Here is a 19510-nt window from a genome sequence, read left to right on the forward strand (position 1 = left end):
TATGAACACAGGCAGTTAAGGTGGTAAATGACAAGAATGGCACTCCTGTTTCTTGTATGATCAAGAACATTCGCTATTTACCTCTCACCAAACGGAGATGTCCATCTGCTCGTTTTACTAGCGCCCCCCTCAGGCGTTGCACTGTTCACCCTATTAGAAGAACCAAAGCAAATGTTTGCTGGTGTAAAACCTCAAGGGAGCGTCTTCCTGGTGAGTGTGTTAAGTACATCCGCTAGCAACTAGATGCCAAAAACACGACAACCAATACACTAGTTGTATTGTAGTACTAGTTGTATGAAGTATTCAAGAAAACTGGGGAAATTGCGCCCCAGGCCAGCGTAAACAAAAAATGGCTGACAACAGTGATAAGATGTCTATGATGTGTTTGTGAATTTTTGACAGTCCTGACAACAAAGCTAAACTTTACTGGCAGCCTTGTTCGTTTTTATTTACATATCACCAAATAAGTTAGTATAAATGTGATATGACACAGATAGGGTTAAATAGCAATATCTGTGATAACCATTAAATACAGACAAATATTTATAGGGTTTTCGACTTCATCTCGGTGAAGATTAGTTTGAGTAGTATTTCATTTTATTTTCATCTGATCAGAGATTGCTAGGATGTACACCTGGGAGGAGAACTGAGGACCTCAGTCCGAGACGATGTCAATTGGGATGCCGTGAAGTTTGAATACGTGAAGGACAAGAAGGTTAGTGGTTTCGAAAGGAAGAGGGTAACTTGGGAAGGGGTACGTAATGGACACACTTGGAGAAACAATCAATGATGGTAAGAATGATGGGGTTACATTCAGAGGGGGCTAGGCCGGTAACGAAGTTCAGGATGGGTAAGGGGCTCAGCAGACCAGCTGGAGGCTGGTGCGAAGTTTTTCCTCGGGCAAAGACAGAGCAGGCTAGGACGAACTCTCGGGTGTCTTTTACCAGGCTGGGCCACCAGAAGTGTTGTTGAATAAATTGGATGGTACGAGTAATTCCGGGATGAAAGGTAAGTTTGGAGTTATGGGCCCACTGAAGTACTTCAGAACGTGCAGAATTGGGCAGGAAGAGCCGGTCTGAAGGTTGGGTTCTCTGAGCCTTTATGACCACTTGTTTTATCTCTCAAGTGGCAGCCCCAACAAAGCAGGAGGAAGGAAGGATAGGTTCCGGCTCCATCGGGCTGTAGGGGGGTGAGTAAAGGCAAGAGAGGGCGTCAGGCTTGCTGTTATGGGAACCAGGGTGGAAGGAGAGGCTGAAATTGAATCAACTAAGGAATAACGCCCAACGAGCTTGCCGGGGGTTCAAACGCTTCGCGGAACGGAGATAGGCATGATTTTTATGGTCAGTCCAGATGATAAATGGAGAAACGGTCCCCTCCAGCCAGTGCCTCCATTCCTCCAGAGACCAGATGATGGCCAGCGGCTCATGATTTCCGACGTTATAATTCGTTTAACCTCCAAAACGAACTGGAGGGAGGAGTCGGGGTCTCTCAGGATGGGGGCACTGGTGAATAGCTCCTTCAGGCGTTCGAAGGCTTGTGATGCCGCAGGGGTCCACTGGAGGGGGGTGAGTAAAGGCGATAGAGGGCGTCAGGCTTGCCGTTACGAGAACCAGGGCGGAAGGAGAGGCTGAAATTGAATCGACTAATGAATAACGCCCAACGATCTTACCGGGGGTTCAAACGCTTTGCGGAACGGAGATAGGCAAGATTTTTATGGTCAGTCCGGATGATGAATTGAGAAACGTTCCCCTCCAGCCAGTGCCTCTATTCCTCCAGAGGCCAGACGATGGCCAGCAGCTCACGGTTTCTGATGTCATAATTCGTTTCAACGTCCACAACAAATTGGAGGGAGGGGTCGGGGTGTCTCAGGATGGGGGCACTGGTCAATAGCTCCTTCAGACGTTCAAAGGCTTTTGATGCCGCAGGGGTCCACTGGAATGGAGAGCTTGTGGCGGTGAGACTGGTGAGAGGAACGGCCACTTTGCTGTAATCATGGTTGAATCTGCGGTAGAAGTTAGAAAAGCCCAGGAAACGTTGCTGTTCTTTGCGGTTGGAGGAAATGGGCCAGTTGACGACTGCTTGGATTTTAGCCGGGTCCAGTTTTAATTGTCTTTTGGCAATGATGTATCCCAGGAAGTGTACAGAGGAGAGATGGAATTAACATTTTTCAGGTTTCACAAAGAGGCGGTTCTCTAGTAGGCGCTGAATGACATGTTGGCGATGTTCTTCGGGAGAGCGGGAGAAGATGAGGATATCGTCCAAATAGACAAAGACCAACCGGTTAAGCATATCACGGAGGACGTCATTGGTGGTTTGAAAGACTGCGGGGGCATTGGTTAATCCATAGGGCATGACAAGATATTCAAAGTGTCCGAGGGGGTATTGAAGGCAGTTTTCCATTCATCCCCCTCTTTAACGCGATTGAGATGGAATGCGTTGCGCAGGTCCAACTTGGTGAATATCTGGGTGTCGCAGAGGGGTTCGAATGAGGGGCAGCAGGGCTTTGTTCTTAACAGTAATATCGTTGAGACCACGGAAGACAATGCAGGGGCAGAGAGTGGTATCTTTCTTTTTGTTAAAAAAGAACCCGGCCCCCAGGGGGAAGAAGACGGCCGGATGCGTCCGGAGGCAAGGGAGTCACGGGAGGAACACTGGAAGCGGAGGAGAACACAAGGCGATTAGTACAAATGCGGGTAGCCAGGTAATGAAAATTACTCGCAAGAGTAGGAATCTCGAGAGTCGGCCTGTGTACCACAAATGAGTGCGAATACTCTGGCACTGGATCCCTGGATCAGGCAGGTTTAAATACAGGCAGTGATGAGTGCTGATTGAGAACGGGTGCGAAAAAAAAAGTGTGGTGCGATGCATGCATGGAGATATATACTTTCATTAAGATAAAAAGAGTAGAAGAATAAAATCATAATAGAATTTGATTAGGTTCATTCGTTATTCACATATTAGGAAGAATATATGCCTGTGTGTATTGTTACATTAACTGTGTGTATGTGTCACGAGAGCATTTGCGTGTGAGTCGTCGTAGGTAAATCCCTCCTGTGATGTTTAATGCTAACTTTTGTTAGCTAGTCAATATGGTTTTCTATTAAGTGCTAGCATTGAGCTGGCGATGTTTTCAAAACGAACTATGTGTTGTATTTAAACATTCATTGTTGTAATTATTTTTGTTGTGCATTTAGTTTTACAGTAAACTGTCAATAAACAGCTTAAAGCACGCTCAGGGGGAAGAGAATAACATGTCACACGTTCACGACTGCAAGGAGCACAGTTACATTCAAGGTGGTTTTACAGCGCAGGAACTTGCATACACACTGCGCCGTTCGGCACAATCGTTTTTCTTCTATCATAATGTTTTTATGATCGTGACAAGCCAAAATCAAAATCACTTTCAATCAATTTCAATTATTTGCCCAGCTCTACTACTCTACTCTACTGTGTCAGTTCAGGCAGTGATGAATGGAGGCGGCACAGGAGCTGGCTCACATGCACTAACAATTTATCTTTGACGGCTTTCAATAGGAGAAGGTAGATTAGGACAGATCAGCAGCAAGAGGAAGCGTGCGATTTACTCGTTCAAATATTGGTCAGCATCCAGCAGGCGCCCTTACCCTCTTCACCTCCCTCACCACCGTCACCCTCGTCACCTCTTTCACCCTCCACCTGCCCCGTCAGGCTGATCTAGTGTGAGACGAGCCAGCTGTTGTCATCTCCCAGCGGAGAGCTCGGGTTTATAGCAGAATTATCATCTCAAACCCGCTTGGCATCAAACGCTTAGATTAGCGAGGATCAAGCACGCTAATTTACGCCAATGAAAGTGACCCCCCCCCCCCGTCCACAACCGCACCAAAAAATATTCCAACTGAAAATGTTAGTTTTTTTCTGGTTTAAATTTGTCAGTTTTTTCCGCAGAAAAAAAATCAGTTCTTGCAGTTGAAAATTTAATAATTTGTTTTTACCAGTTGAAAATGTTTTTAGCTATTTGAATTTTTTTTTTTTTTTTTACATTAAAAGTCATTTTCAGCGGCACGGTGGCCGACTGGTTAGAGCGTCTGCCTCACAGTTCTGAGGACCAGGGTTCAATCCCCGGCCCCGCCTGTGTGGAGTTTGCATGTTCTCCCCGTGCCTGCGTGGGTTTTCTCTGGGCACTCTGGTTTCCTCCCACATCCCAAAAACATGCGTGGTAGGTTAATTGACAACTCTAAATTGCTCGTAGGTGTGAATGGTTGTTTGTTTGTATGTGCCCTGCAATTGGCTGGCGACCAGTTCAGGGTGTATCCCGCCTCCTGCCCGATGAATGCTGGGATAGGCTCCAGCACGCCCGCGACCCTAGTGAGGAGAAGCGGCTCCGAAAATGGATGGATGGATGAAAATGTTTGTTTTAATCCAGCTAAAATTTTTATGTTTTTACCAGTTGAACAATTTTTAATTTTTTTTCTTGATGAAATTTTTACCAGTTTAAACATTACAGTTTTCCAGTTGTTTTGATATTTCCAGTTACATTTTTCAGTTTTTACCAGTTTCATTGTTTCAGTTTTTCTAGTTTAATGTGAAGTTTCTGTTAATGCTAAAAAGAAACTAATAATTAAAACAAAACTAAAAACAAATCGAAACTTGGAAGTCACTGCCAACCAAGTTTCAACACATTGGAAATTCACCCTGGGCTACTAATCAGTGGAAAAATGCAGTCCAATACACCAGTTTTGCAGGATCTCTGCGTGAAAGATGATTACCAAAAACCAAAAATGGGAAAGACAGTTTCGGTCTGTAGATTTGAAATGCATTATTATTATTATTATTATTATTATTATTACCTTTGCCTATCCCAGCTATCTTTGGGTGAGAGGCGGAGTACACCCTGAACTGTTCGCCAGCCAATCACAGGGCACATATAAACAACCAACCATTCGCACTCACATTCACACCTACAGGCAATTTAGAGTCTTCAATTAACCCACCATACATGTTTATGGGATGTGGGAGGAAACCGGAGAAAACCCACGCAGGCACGGGGAGAACATGCTAACACCACACAAGGGAGGCTGGATTTGAACCCGGGTCCTCAGAACTGTGAGGCAGATGTTCTAACCAGTCGGCCAGCATGCCCCCCCCCCCCACCTTTGCCATTATTATTATCGCCATTATATAATTGTACAGGATCTGTGAAAATGTTTTGGAGATGACAAAACCACAGAATGCCACAAAGGAGTATGAAGGCTGTCATAGTAAAGCAAAGGAGCCATTTTTTTTTACAAGATACATTCCTAGGAACATATTTAATGCGCTATGTAGCTAACGAGCTCGTCCACATTCCCTCGTGACGAGCATAGACTTAATTCTTCACTTTTAGGACATCATTAATACCGTATTTGCGCTACAAGCCTTTAAAGTGTCTCTTTTTGTGGGGCAAAAATTCCCAATAATTAGGAACAAGGATCATGTGCTTTGTAGCCACTTTGTGCCTGAGTGGAAATAAATGCAGAGAAATGCCTCTCTGAGTGCAAATTTGAGTGGACATGCTCATTTTACACAGAGGTGTGCAAAGAAGAGCGACAAACACATTTTTTTTGTTTCTTTGGCCTTCGAACAATGAAATTAAAGTTCATGTACTAATAATGTTGTAAAACTTGTTTAGGTTTTAATTTTTTATTTTTTCATACATAAAAAAGGCTACTATCCTAATATTTTATTGAAATTAAATATTATTTATATATATATTTAATATTTTATCATGCTTTAAATTATATATATATATATATGTGGCGGCATGGCGGACGACTGGTTAGAGCGTCTGCCTCACAGTTCTGAGGACCAGGGTTCAATCCCCAGCCCCGCCTGTGTGGTGTTTGCATGTTCTCCCCGTGCCTGCTTGGCTTTTCTCCGGGCACTCCGGTTTCCTCCCACATCCCAAAAACATGCGTGGTAGGTTAATTGACAACTCTAAATTGCCCGTAGGTGTATACACAATTTTTTTTTTCAGTTTTAACCAGTTGAGAATGTCTTTCATTTACAGTATACTGCACTTGCTCTTTAAAGTGTCATCTCCTTTCGTGGGGCAAAAGTTCACATTAATTAGCAACATGGATCATGCAGCTTTTTTGTGTCCGATTGGAAATTAATGCAGAGATAAGCTTCTCTGAGTTGGAATGTGAGTGGGCAGGCTCATTTTATTTAAGGTGGTGTGTGCACATATGGTATTTGCCGTGTTTAAAGGTGTTCAAAGAAGAGTGAGAAACACTTTTTTGTTTGGCCATCTCATTTCCCTGGAGGTCTCATTTGGCAAGGAAATGATATGATTAGCTCAGCCCCCCGAGAGTCGCTCTCGTGGGAGCTCTAGCCGAAGGCCTCACTTGAATCTCAATCACAGGATGAATGAGACCAATTATTATTCTTTAAAAAGAAAGAGGGAGAAACATTTTATAATCTTTTAGATCAGTCAGATTTCTTCATTTTCCTCCTCTTCCTCTCCACACTGGTCATAAATATGAATGAATGGTACCATACTGTAACTTCAAAAGCACGTGGAGGATTCGTCATGAAAGGCTTCAATAAGCATCTAATACGACAACTCTGCAAGTGGTTTTTCTTTGGCTTTATGTGGGATTTATTGTGATGTCACCACAGAAAAAAACGGAAAGACTGTAATGATGACCATAGACCCAGAAATGGAATTTATTTAGTTTTTTTAAACTTGATTTTTTTTCTTGTTAACCTTTCTATTGGTGTTTTGAAAGTCTCTTACCAAGTCCAGTATTAGTTCCAATTTTCAATTGATTCTATTTGATGAATGCTCAAAAAACGCCTGTTTGGAACATTTCACAGGTGAACAGGTTAATTGGAAACAGGTGAGTGTCATGATTGGATATAAAAGGAGCATCCCTCAAAGGTTCACTTGTTCAAAAGCAAAGATGGGGCGAGATTCACCACTTGGAGCACAACTGCGGGGGCAAATCGTCCAACAGTTTAAGAACAACCTTTTTCAATGTACAGTTGCTATCAGCACAAAGTTCAAAACGCAGCATCTGTGATGGTTTGGGGCAGGGGTTAATGCCCAATGGCATACGTAAATTACACATCTGTGAAGGTACCATTAATACCGAAAGGTACATACGGGTTTTGGAGCACAATATTTGATATCTCCATAGCAATATATATCCTGATATACTGTGCTACATTTTATACTATACTTTACGTTTATTGCAATCTTTTTTTGATCTTCATTCTTGTATAAAACACAGCAGAAAAACAGCATTCAAGATATCTGGTAGTACAACCTGTTAAATAGATAGGTAGGTAGGTAAGTAGATAGATGGGTAGATAGTCCTTTATTAATCCCTTGTGAGGGTTCCGTCAGGGAAATTATGGTTCCAGCAGCATCATCACAGTACAATAATAAAAATAAGTAGGCAAATAAAAAGAGATAAAAAGTAGATAAAAAATAAGTGACATAGTAAACATTAAAATAGTAAAGTGGCATAGTAACACATTAGACATTAAGATAATAAAGTGTCATTGTACATTTTGAAAGATAATATTAAAAAAAATGTTAGGTGCGCTTCCTCTTAATCTTCCGGTGTCCCCTCGCCTCTGCCATCCCTTCCCCTCTCACTGAGTGTAGAATTGTACAGTTTGATAGCTCGGGGACAAAGAAGTCCTTGAGTCTGTTGGTTCTGCTCCTGGGGAGGTTGTTCAGGATTGTATACTGTTGTTGTGTAAATAATAATGTAGTTTGTTGTTGAATGAATATTTGCAGGGGACGTATTTGCTGCATTTGCCTTCTGTCATACAATGTTAGTGTCGCTACCAAGGTGTGGGCGTCTCAACTCTTGCACGCAAAAGCTCGCAAATTCAGTCTATTTGGTAACACACATGAGGGTGGTCATCTGACACAGTCGTGCCCGACACTTGAACCTACGTTCCCGCTGTCCCCAGCTTGACTGTCGGGTGTACTAACATGCAGGCTACGAGTCCAGGCTGCTAACAGATGGCCAGCGCTACTCGTAAGGCTCTCGAGGAGTGAGGTCTGACCATAATTGGCCCAACGCAAACTGGCATCTGCTACACATGCGTACTGCACAGACCCCGTTTATTGAAGTCAGCCCACAAGTAACCAACGTAACAGTCGCATCTTTAGCACGCCATCCCCAAGCCCCCCGTCTCCAGCCATGACTACCGGGAAGCGATTTATGCATTAAAACGTGGGTTGATTGATTGTGGATCAAGGGTAACATAAGAGGACTGTTGTGTTACCATCTTGGATGTAACATTCGTGTAGCACCAGAGCTAACACAATACGCCACACATCGAAATAAGGATATAAACGAAAGAGGGTTATATCCTACGGCAGACATTTTTATATCGTACTAGGATAGTGACGGCATATAGGAAAAGTTTAGAAACAAAATACACTCCTTGAGTGTGACATCCTCGTAACAGGAATCGATAAGCAGAATCGTCAGGCAAGCGAACAAACGATTCCTGGAAATCAAATTACCCGGTTCTCAAAAAAGAACATATATATATATATATATATATATATAAACATTAATTAATGAAAATAATATTTCACTTTTTTGCACAAACGTCTTAGTAAAATTGTAAAAATGCTTTTTAAACAAACGCTTATAAAAATGACGTGTATATGTTTTGTAAGTATGGTCACACATTTATACACATTTTCAGTATGTACATAAAGTGAATTGAATATAAAGTTCTAAAGAGAAGTTGCTTTTTTAAGCGATACGGTGAACATGTTGGGCTCTCAACAGGGGGCCCTTGAGGCGACTTTTGTTTGTCAGGTGATCTTAATGTGAGCCGAATGTTTGCTGTGCGCATGCTGGAAGTGTTGACTATTTTGAAACGGCAAAACCCTGATGACCGAGCTCAGAGAGCATGTGGGCGCACTTGTCGTAAGGTGTGGTGCTTTAAAGCACAAAAGAGACAATCAACAACTAGAATGATCTCCACTAATTCCCAACAATCCTAATTTGGTTTGTAGACTCTTTTTGCTCGTGTTTTTTTAGCAACCAATTTAGGATTTTTTTTAACTGGTAAAAACAAAACATTTTCAGCTAGAAAAAAAAATCTAGAAAAAAAGAAACATTTCCACTAAGAAAAATATTTCAATTAAAACTGAAAAAAATAAATACATTTTCCACTAGGGAAAAAAATTCTACTGGAAGAAAATGCTGTATGGTTTTTGAAAAAAAATAAATATTTTTACTAGAATAAACAATCAACATTTTCAACTGTTAAAAAACACACAACCCCCTCCTCCCCCATAAAAAAACAACTGCAAAAATAGAAAATTGACAACTGGAAAACTAAATATTTTCAACTGGAAAGACTGAAAAATTTAAAGTGGTCCGTCTGAGGCTCCTGGTGTCGGTGTGAAAGGTTTCCCAGCACTCCTGAACCTAAGTCTTTTTAAAAATGTATGTATTTTTTAAATTATTTTGCGAAAGCCTGTCAAAATGGCGGAAAATCGCCCCCTCACCAATTTTATTAGTTTATTTTGCCCTTTCTGAGTCTGTTTTTAACCATAATTATTCATCCCTAAAAAGAAGACTAACTGTTGGTTGTGCACATTCCTAAAAAGAAAAGATTAGATATGCAAAAATATCCATCCATCCATTTTCTATCTTGGTTGTCCCGATTATGATCGCAGTTGAGCTGGAGCCTCTCCCAGCTGACTTTAGGCCAGACATGGTTGCCAGTTAATCGCAGGGCACATAGCGAGAAACAAGCATTCTCACGCACATTGACACCTAAAGACAATTTAGCGTCTTCGATGAGCCTAACATGCATATTTTTGGGATATGGGAGGAAGTGGAGTACCCCAAAGAAAAGCCGCACAAGCTTGGGAGAACGTGCAAAATCCACATAGGTGGGCCGGAGCCAAGATTCAAACCCCGAACCTCAGAATTGCGAGGCAAACGTGCTAACCATTAGATCACTATGCTACAGTAGTCAAAACTATACCCCCCTGCCCCCTAAAAACCCACAAACAGAAACCAATAAAATAGGATAGGACAGCCACGAGCCTTTCGAGTCCACGAGGATGCCGACTATCATGTTGATATTTATTGACTTTTCGATCCACGCCAGTAAAACGTACGTAAAAAAACATGCATCATGCGTCACAGATAAGTCAACATAATGCTGAGTGAGGATGAAGTCTGTCTGTGTGTGTGTGTGTGTGTGTAGACAAGCAACAGCAACAGCGTGAGTGGTCATAAATCAATTGCTATGATTAATATGATCATGTTAGACGTTGGAGCCTACTGCAGGACGGCGATAATTTGCGTGTCACTTCTGCCACCTCCACAAATTCAGTGCATGCAGAAAGTACTCACAATGCTTCACTTTTTCGACATTTTGTTTGTTATTCCAAAATGTAATAAATGTTTTTGCCCTTCAAATTCTACACACAACACCCCTCAATGACAACATACAATTATTTTTTTTTTTTTTAGTTTTGCAAATGTGTAAAAAAAAAAAAAAAAAAAACTAAGAAATTACAAGTACATAAGTATTCACAGTCTTTGCTCAGTAATTAATCATGGGTTGAATGATTAAAGATATTTTGTAGTCGATTATAATGTGATGAAGGTGGAATCCAAGCTTGATTAATCAATGACATTTCACCACAGTACAGCCACATAGAGACCTATCAAAACAAATCATTCAAAATACAAGTCACCATCAAGCAGAATGTCGTTATTGTAATTAGTGGGAGCCATGGACCCGTTTTTCTCTTCATCGAGCCTGCCGGTCTCATCTTGTGCTTCATATCATGGCGTGTTGTAAGACGGGGCATCATAGCCAGGCTCCAAAACCTTTTCTCTGTGTCACGATTTCTATTTACTATGACTGTATTTGAGAATAGACTCTATTTTTTGCAGGTGAGCGTCCTTCCAGTCTCATTTTTGGTTAAATACTTCCCCACGCTTGTAGCATATGCCGGCCGTATACCGTACTGCGACAAGTGTTATAACACAGTGGCATAAAGCGACACAAGTATGGTGATATACCACATAAAATGGTCATTATCACACAGTTGTTGGACATAGCGTTTTGGTGATGGAGATGGAGATTCCCTTGACCCTCGTTCCTCACCGCCAGTCCTGTGGTCCTGCCGGTATGGATCTTTTAAGACTAGCAACAATCGGAATAGCCTAAGACATCGAGCATAACCGCTATTCCCATCCACAACCATCTTATGTTGGAGTCTTGGTACTCTACGCGCAGACGTATGAAGACTGTTGCCTTGTCGACCGGACATTTTGCTGCTGCGGATAGCGTTACGCCAGCATACAGGTGATTTGTAACTTCTCTGTAAATTAGCCTATTGGAAGATGAGATGTTAAAAACACGCCAACTTCAAGCTTTAAATGTTGACGCGGAGTAGTAAAGTCAATTTGTCAACCAATCGGTTCAACCCCTATTATTGAGTCACCTGAATGACAGCCTCAGGTCATTTTGAATATGATGCTACAAGCTTGGCATGCCTATCTTCGACCAGTTGTGTCCATTTTCCTCCAATCAAAAGAATTTCCCACATGTGGACTCCAATTAAGCTGGTGAAACATCTCTCTCAAATATTATCAGTGGAAACAGGATGCACCTGAACTCAATTCTGAGCTTCTTGGCACAGTTTCAACTGAAGATTTGATTACTAAATATGGCTCCTTGTGTTATTAGGTGGTAAAAAAAAGAGGCAGAACCTAGGCCTAGTGGTTAGCACGTCTGCCTCGCAGTCAGAGGTTCCGGGGTTGAATCAAAAACTCTAAAATTGGTCATTTGGTTCAGTCACCGTCTCTCCTCAAAATCAGCTGGCATAGGCTCCAGCTCACCCACAACCCAAATTGGGATACGTGGTTTCGAAAAGGACTTAAACAATTTAAGCACAAGGCCATCTGTTGAACGGTGTGGGTCTCTGCCCCACTTGGCACCGTCTTAACGTAAAGTTGGTAACTTATTGGTAACCTGAGAATCATCTCCGTGAGTTGTTCTTTGGGATGTGGTCGCGAGCATGATGGGATCCGCAATGAGCAATTTGCCACAAGCGCGAGGAGAAATTGTCCAGAGAGCAAAATGAAATTCAGAGTGGCTGATGGGATATTTATCCCCTCCATCTTTTTTCTTTTTTTAATCTCTTCTCTTCCCTCAGCACACTTTTCCATCAGTGACACTCTCTTTGACTTGAGCGACAGCATTGCGCGGCCCTCACCTCTTATATAGCGTGTCAGGCATTTTCCATTTATGGTGTGCACCTTTGGGGACTCGGCCGGAATTAAACGAGAGACGCAACGCTCCCTCTTCTGTAGACATGAGTGGCGGACAGTCTTTCAAGATGTTTTCTCCGGGATGCTGGTCTACCTCCACCGCCCCCACAGGTAGCCAGAGTGGGGGGATCCAGGCGGGCGCCAGCTGGCACCACCTCAGCACCCACGCAACATGGGTGAGTCACCATCACACCATAAATGCTCCCCGGGAGGTCACCCCAGTGGTGGGATGTGAATATTTATTAGGGAGGTCGATTATGCTTAAGTCGCCAAGTATGCGCAATCTTGGGGAAAGTGGAAGTGGAAAAAATGTAAGAGAGTTTTTGTGTAACCGAAGACCAAAAGCATTGAATTGGTGTGCATAGCCATATGCAGTGTTCCCTCGCCACTTCGCGCTTCACGTTTTGCAGCTTCAGTGCTTTGCGTGTTTTTCCAAAATACGTATTCATCAAAAAAATAAAAAATTCATCAAGAAATAAAAATGAAAAAATACAGCCATATCGGCAGCCATATTATGGAAAGATGCGTTGTTTCATGTTGATGCGCGCGAGAGGTTTCCCTACATGCCAAACAAAGACATGAGTTGACTTAGAGGCTTTGTACATGCCTGTACTGTACTTTACATGCCACGGGCACTCATACAAGGCGTGTGATTGGTTCCCGGCGCGACATCGATCAAACTGCTTCAATAAGGAAGCGAAACGTGTGGTAACTCCGCGTAATAAGAGACGGGGTTATGTCCTTGTACAGGGGAATTTTGAAGCAAAAGAAAAGACAAAGACAACAACTAGCCATCACCATGTTTTTCTCCAAGGTAAAACCCCAGCGACACCATCAGCGCCTCCAGCAGAAGAGTCTCCGAGTGAACCTAAAGCCTCTCCTCCGCCACCATCGCAAGCCTCTTCGCCTCTCTCAGAAGGCAATGTTGATGAATGTTAATTACTGTATAAGGTTTTATAATTAAAGATTGAAGTAAATATGTGTATTGTTGTAATCTTTGTCTCAAATATGTCAAGTATAAATACTGTTGACATATTTTAAACATTCTGGTACCGACATACACGAAAATCCTACTTCGCGGTTTTTCACCTTTCGTGGGGGGTGCTGGTCCCCATTAACCGTGAAAAACGGGGAACACTGTATTCTATAATACTGTTTTCTATTAAATTTTCAACGATGCCTCTGAGAGCAGATGACCTGTTGTTCACGAGTGGCTTTCTAATGAGAGCGAGATGGGAAGCACTTAGCAACACCCGGGAAAGGAAAGCAAGGTGTCACAGCAAATAATCCAAGACGTGACATATTTCATCAGAAGCGTCCATTGCCATTAACGTCTCAGAAGGCTCATCAGTCCTCAAGGCCGCGTCGATACGCAGTCATGGCTTAACGGATTCAGGTCAATTTAGAGTGTAAAGAGGAAAGTTCAACACAACGTTCTCGCACATTCAAGTCCCTCACATAGTCTTTCGTGCTCCTCGATGTTTTGTATTTTGGGCCAGAGGTTTCTTCCAAGCATTTGTGTATTTTTCATCTAATATTCTATTATTTTCATCGATTATGTACTTGTATGTAGTTTATGTATATACACATTTACATTTTTGTAAATGTGTATATTTTATATTACTACTACTATATTACTTTCGTTTAATAGTGTAATTTTATATATGTTTTGTATTTTTCGCTAATAGTTTTCAAAAATACAGATTTTTTTTAGGAAGACATTTTGTGAGTGTCATCACACTCAAAGGTAAAAGGAGGGTAGTGCTACTCAAGTAACACATTGACAGTCCCAAATGTTTCTCAGAAAATGTCAATAATAGTAATAATAATAATAATAATAATAATAAAAATAGGTCGCTGATGGTATAGCGGTACATTCGCCTGACTTTGGTGCAGGCAGCGTGAGTTCAGTTCCCGCTCAGTGACGGTGTGAATGTGAGTGCGAATGGTTGTCGCTGTCTACATGTGCCCTGCGACTGACTGGCGACCAGTTCAGCGTGTATACCACCTCTCGCCCAAAGATAGCTGGAATATGGTCCGGCATGCCCACGACCCTGGTGAGGATAAGCGGTACAGAAAATGGATGGCTGAATGGATAACTGTTTTTTCCCATCTGGTGTGTGCGCAATAGCAAGTGGAGAAGACAGCAAAGATGAAAATGTCAGATGTTACAGTTGTACAAAACATGGCGGAAGGCAGCCCACTTAAGTTTGTGATTGTATATTAATCTCATGGTTTTGTACTTCTTTTTGTATGGTTTGTGTGTTTTTTCAAAACGTTTTTATATTTTCTAAAATTTGTGTTTTACCTTCTAATATTTGTGTCCAATATTTAGAATTTATTTCTCATATTTGTGTATTTTCTTTCTCATATTTGTGATGGTTTTGCTGATATTTTAGTATTTTTCATGTAATGTTTTGTCGATATTTTCGTGTTTTGATTTAGATTTTAAGGTATTTTTTGGCAAACTTGTTACATGTGCCAATATATATATATTTTTTATCCATCCATCCATCCATTCATCCATTTTCTGTACTACTTATCCTCACTGGGGTTGCAGCCATGCTGGAGCCTATCCCAACTGTCTTCAGGGGAGAGGCGGGGTACACGCTGAACTGGTTGCCAGCCAATCGCAGGGCACATACAAACAAACAACCACTTGCACTTACATTCACACCTATGGGCAATTTAGAGTCTTCAATCAACCTACCGCATGTTTTTGGGATGTGGGAGGAAACCGGAATGCCTGGAGAAAACCCACGCAGGCATGGGGAGAAGATGCAAACTTCACACACGCAAGGCTGGGATTTGAACCCCGGTCCTCAGAACTGTGAGGCAGACGTGCTAACCAGTCCTCCTATTTTTGTCCAATGTTTTATAATATTAGATTACATAAGTGTGTGTAGTATTTTGTAATGTTTTTAATATTTCACAATTTCTTTGTATATACTGTATTTGTGTATTTTTTGCCAAATCTTATTGTATATTTGTTTTCATATTTTGTGTAATATTTGTCCATCTATCCATTTTCTGGACTGCTTATCCTCACTAGCGTCGCAGGCGTGCTGGAGCCTATCCCAGCTAACTTCGGGCGAGAGCCGGGGTACACCCTGAACTGGTCGCCAGCCAATCACAGGGCACATATAAACAAACAACCATTCGCACTCGCATTCACACCTACGGGCAATTTAAAGTCTTCAATTAACCTACCATGCATGTTTTTGGGATGTGGGAGGAAACCGGAGTACCTGGAGAAAACCCACGCAGGCACGGGGGGAAACAGGCAGGCTACACACAAGCAAGCCCGGATTTGTCCTCAGAACTGTGAGGCAGATCTGCTAACCCGTCACACACCGTGCCGCCCTAATATTTGTCTTCTTTCTTAATAAATTCACTATTTTATATTACACTTTGTATGTTTTTCTTAGACGTTTTGCTTTTGGTCTAATATTTATGTATGACTCTTTAATTTTTGTATTTTTCATACACATTTTCAGGTACTTTTTTTGTCTTATCTTACCATGTTATTTTCTCATGTTTAGTCTTTTTCTATTTCTTTATTAGTTCTTAATATTAGTAATGTTTGCATATTTTTGGGAAATGTTTCCAACATTTTTTCTTATACTTAAAGGCTGCCGCATACCGAGCGGCATGGCTGAACGCAACTGAACTGTATATATATATATTTCTATTAAAAAGAGTAAAACTTTTTTCAAGTCCCCAAACCCACCCAAAAACGTGCATTTCTATTTCCTTTTCTCCTCCTTGTTACCTCTTTAACGTTTATGACCCCTTTTACATTCCTTTAACTGCTAAACTAGGAGGGAGTAATGGACCGTTATCGCGCAGAGTTGTACCACAAGTACTCCAAGAAACGAGCCATTGGTCGGCTGATTTTTTTTGTCTTGAGTTGTGAACACAAATTTGAGTTATGAGTGTGATATGGAGGCAGTGAACTTCACAACAACAGCAGTTTGGTAAATAGTGAACAATTTTTAAAAAAAGCTTCGAGCTGTTGATTGCCATTCCCAGTTCAATGTTTAATGTAACGCACAAATGCCACAGATGGCTAACAAAACTTGCATCAATATCGTGGGCATTATCATTATAACCCTTTGAGCAATGGATATTTGAACACAAACCATGCAGCAACACTTAAACACAGACAATACTGTATATAGTACAATAAAAATTGTCACAGGCATGCATTATTTATCCTCTATGAAAAAGGATTAATATTACTGCAGCTTACTGAGTCACTTAGTTGTGTCAGTCTTCTTCGTGTATTCACAACTTGTATTATGTTTGGGTTAACCTGATGTCAAGGTGCGCACAGCAGAAGGAGCCGTACAATGTCCATTGAATTAAAGCATGAAATCATGATGGACAAACAGTTGAATTCTCTACATTTTATTTCATTATGTTATTAGGATATGCTTTTATGAAGTATAATACTGGTGAGTGCTATTTTTTTTATAAGTCAAGGTACCACCGAATTATTGTTCAGCCTTCACCACTCAAATCACTGCACAGACAGACTCCTGTTCATATCGTTGAAAAAGAGAGACAAGTAAACATTGAGCTGCGCTGCTTACACTGAAGACCAATCTCATTGTCATATAAATGCAAATTCACCTTCGCTGTCTGACTCAAGTGACATCGAAGATTCAGTGTGGTTGTGTGTGTGTTTGCTGTCATGTTTAGGGTGACAGATACTGCCACTTTGCTTCATCCCACCTTTGTATTATCATCTTGTAAACACTTTCTTTTTGAAAAGCCTTCGTCAAATCAAACACGACGGCAGCTGTGCACCAATACAAGAGCCGCATCCACCTGTTGCTGCTGTCCACCAATTTAAAGATGTCTTCTCCATTTTGTCAAACACAAAAGATGGTGAAGGTCCCTCAATGTGAAAAATAAGATTTCTGTACAAGCACGTTCTTCTCCGTGGACTCAACGCACACGACAACTCTTTAACAAACTCAAGGTGAACCTGGTGCGTGATGGTACAGATGCTAAGAAAACACAGAGGAAAGTTGCACGTGTATTATTTATTATTATTTTTTAATTCTTTTTTTCTAATGTTTTTAATCTATCTATCTATCTATCTATCTATCTATCTATCTATCTATCTATCTATCTATCTATCTATCTATCTATCTATCTATCTATCTATCTATCTATCTATCTATCTATCTATCTATCTATCTATCTCTCTATCTATCTATCTATTTTTTTTTTGTACACCCCTCCTTGAGCCGTCACCTTATCGTGGTGGAGTGGTTTGTGTGTCCCAATGATCCAAGGAGCTAAGTTGTCTGGGGCTTCACGCCCCTGGTAGGGTCACCCATGGCAAACAGGTCCTAGGTGAGGGACCAGACAAAGCACGGCTCCAAAAACCCCTATGACAAACAAAATAAATGGGACATAGGTTTCCCTTGCCCGGGCGCGGGGCACCGGGGCCCCCCTCTGGAGCCAGGCCTGGAGGTGGGGCTCGAAGGCGAGCGCCCGGTGGCCGGGCCTGCACCCATGAGTTGGTGTGTGAGGTCGAGAAGTTCCGACTCAATATAGTCGGGCTCGCCTCCACACACGGCTTGGGCTCTGGTACCAGTCCTCTTGAGAGGGGTTGGACTCTTTTGCACTCTGGAGTTGCTCACGGTGAGTATACTTATTACCCCCCCGGCACGCCGCTTGTACATAGGGGTTCACCCCGGTGGACGAGAGGGTAGCCTCCCTCCATCTTCGGGTGGGGGGACGGGTCCTGACTGTTGTTTGTGCCTATGTACCAAAACAGCAGTTCACAGTACCCACCCTTTTTGGAGTCCGCTGGGACTCCATTGTTCTGCTGGGGGAGTTCAATGCTCACATGGGCAATGACAGTGAGACCTGGCAGGCCCAAATGTATTGTGAGGGTCTGCTGGGAACGTCTGGCAGAATCTCGTGTCAGAAGGCATTCCAGAGCCAAATGTGTTGTGAGCCTAAATGTTGACCTTAAATTGGTCTTGCCGAGGGTTCCGAAGCCCCCGGAGCACCAAGGTGAATCAGGAGCGCTGTCAACATGAGCGATGTGGTTTGGTGTTGTTGTTCAGAAACCATCACTCACCACTGGACTCTTGGGAAAAAACAACCAAAAAAACAATATGAAACAGTGTGAGATGTTCCCGTTTGACTTTGGTGCAAACGGGAAGTGGCTCCGTGACATTTATTCCAGTCCATCATGAGAAAACAGAGGCTTTTATCGCTATTTGGCATTTGCTCTAAACTTCCTCGTGGGCCCGTGCAGCTGTTTATTAGCAGTGATGCCTGTAATGAGCTAAAAAGTGAAGGGTGACTCCAAATGTCCACTATTTTAAGTAACAAGCAATGTAAAGTGTTAGGGTAGCTACAAAAGTAGACAGAATACACATACTTCATCAAACCATTCATAGTTACTATTGAGTCATCAATGAGTCCTAGCAAGCAATCATTTTTACAGTAGCTGATGACTTGAAGGAGCAGCAGTCCATCTGTTAAATTACATTGGCCCAAATAAGATGTCCACTACCTTTCTCACGGATTGAGGAAAATTACTGGGAGGTCATTGTTTATTATACAGTCCACAGTGAAGGTGCAGTAAATATAAAAGTGCAAGGAAATGCACGGCTTCACTGGGGCCGCAATATTTCTGTTATTTCTCTTAATAAAAAGTGTATTTGATTGTTGTTACTTTTTTATTTACACATTAAGAATATCGTTTTAAATAATATTTACAATGAAAAGTGAGAGCTTTCAATGTCGTCTGGAGTCCGGACTGCTCATGATCTGGTTTAACACTTTGCACCGCTGATGTTCACATAAGTAAGTCCTTCTCTCTCACCCACAGCTTTGCTAGTTAAACAGCTGGTTAAACTTATCACCGGGAACAAAAACGTTTTCTCATTCTTCACATTCAAATTATGATGCTGGGAGCAAGTGTGTGTGTGTTGCTGGGGGACAGAATCAGGAAGAGCTAGCAACAACTGCAATGTAAACAAAATGAGTACTATTGGCTGCAATCCCGCTTTTAAAACAACATTATCTATCTATCTATCTATCTATCTATCTATCTATCTATCTATCTATCTATCTATCTATCTATCTATCTATCTATCTATCTATCTATCTATCTATCTATCCATCCATCCATCCATTAGTTAAGTTTTTAGAGAAGTGTACTTGAGAATGGTTTGCTT

General features: G+C 41.8%; 1 long non-coding RNA gene across 1 annotated transcript; it reads left to right on the top strand.

The window, feature by feature from the left end:
* The first annotated feature begins 612 nt into the window (after nt 1-612).
* LOC133466066 (uncharacterized) lies at nt 613-13250 on the top strand. Its single transcript, XR_009784828.1, has 3 exons — nt 613-715; nt 12342-12475; nt 13114-13250. It is a non-coding gene; the product is annotated as an uncharacterized LOC133466066 (long non-coding RNA).
* The last annotated feature ends 6260 nt before the right edge of the window (nt 13251-19510 follow it).

This window comes from Phyllopteryx taeniolatus, chromosome 2 (assembly GCF_024500385.1).
Source record: "Phyllopteryx taeniolatus isolate TA_2022b chromosome 2, UOR_Ptae_1.2, whole genome shotgun sequence".
NCBI lineage: Eukaryota > Metazoa > Chordata > Actinopteri > Syngnathiformes > Syngnathidae > Phyllopteryx > Phyllopteryx taeniolatus.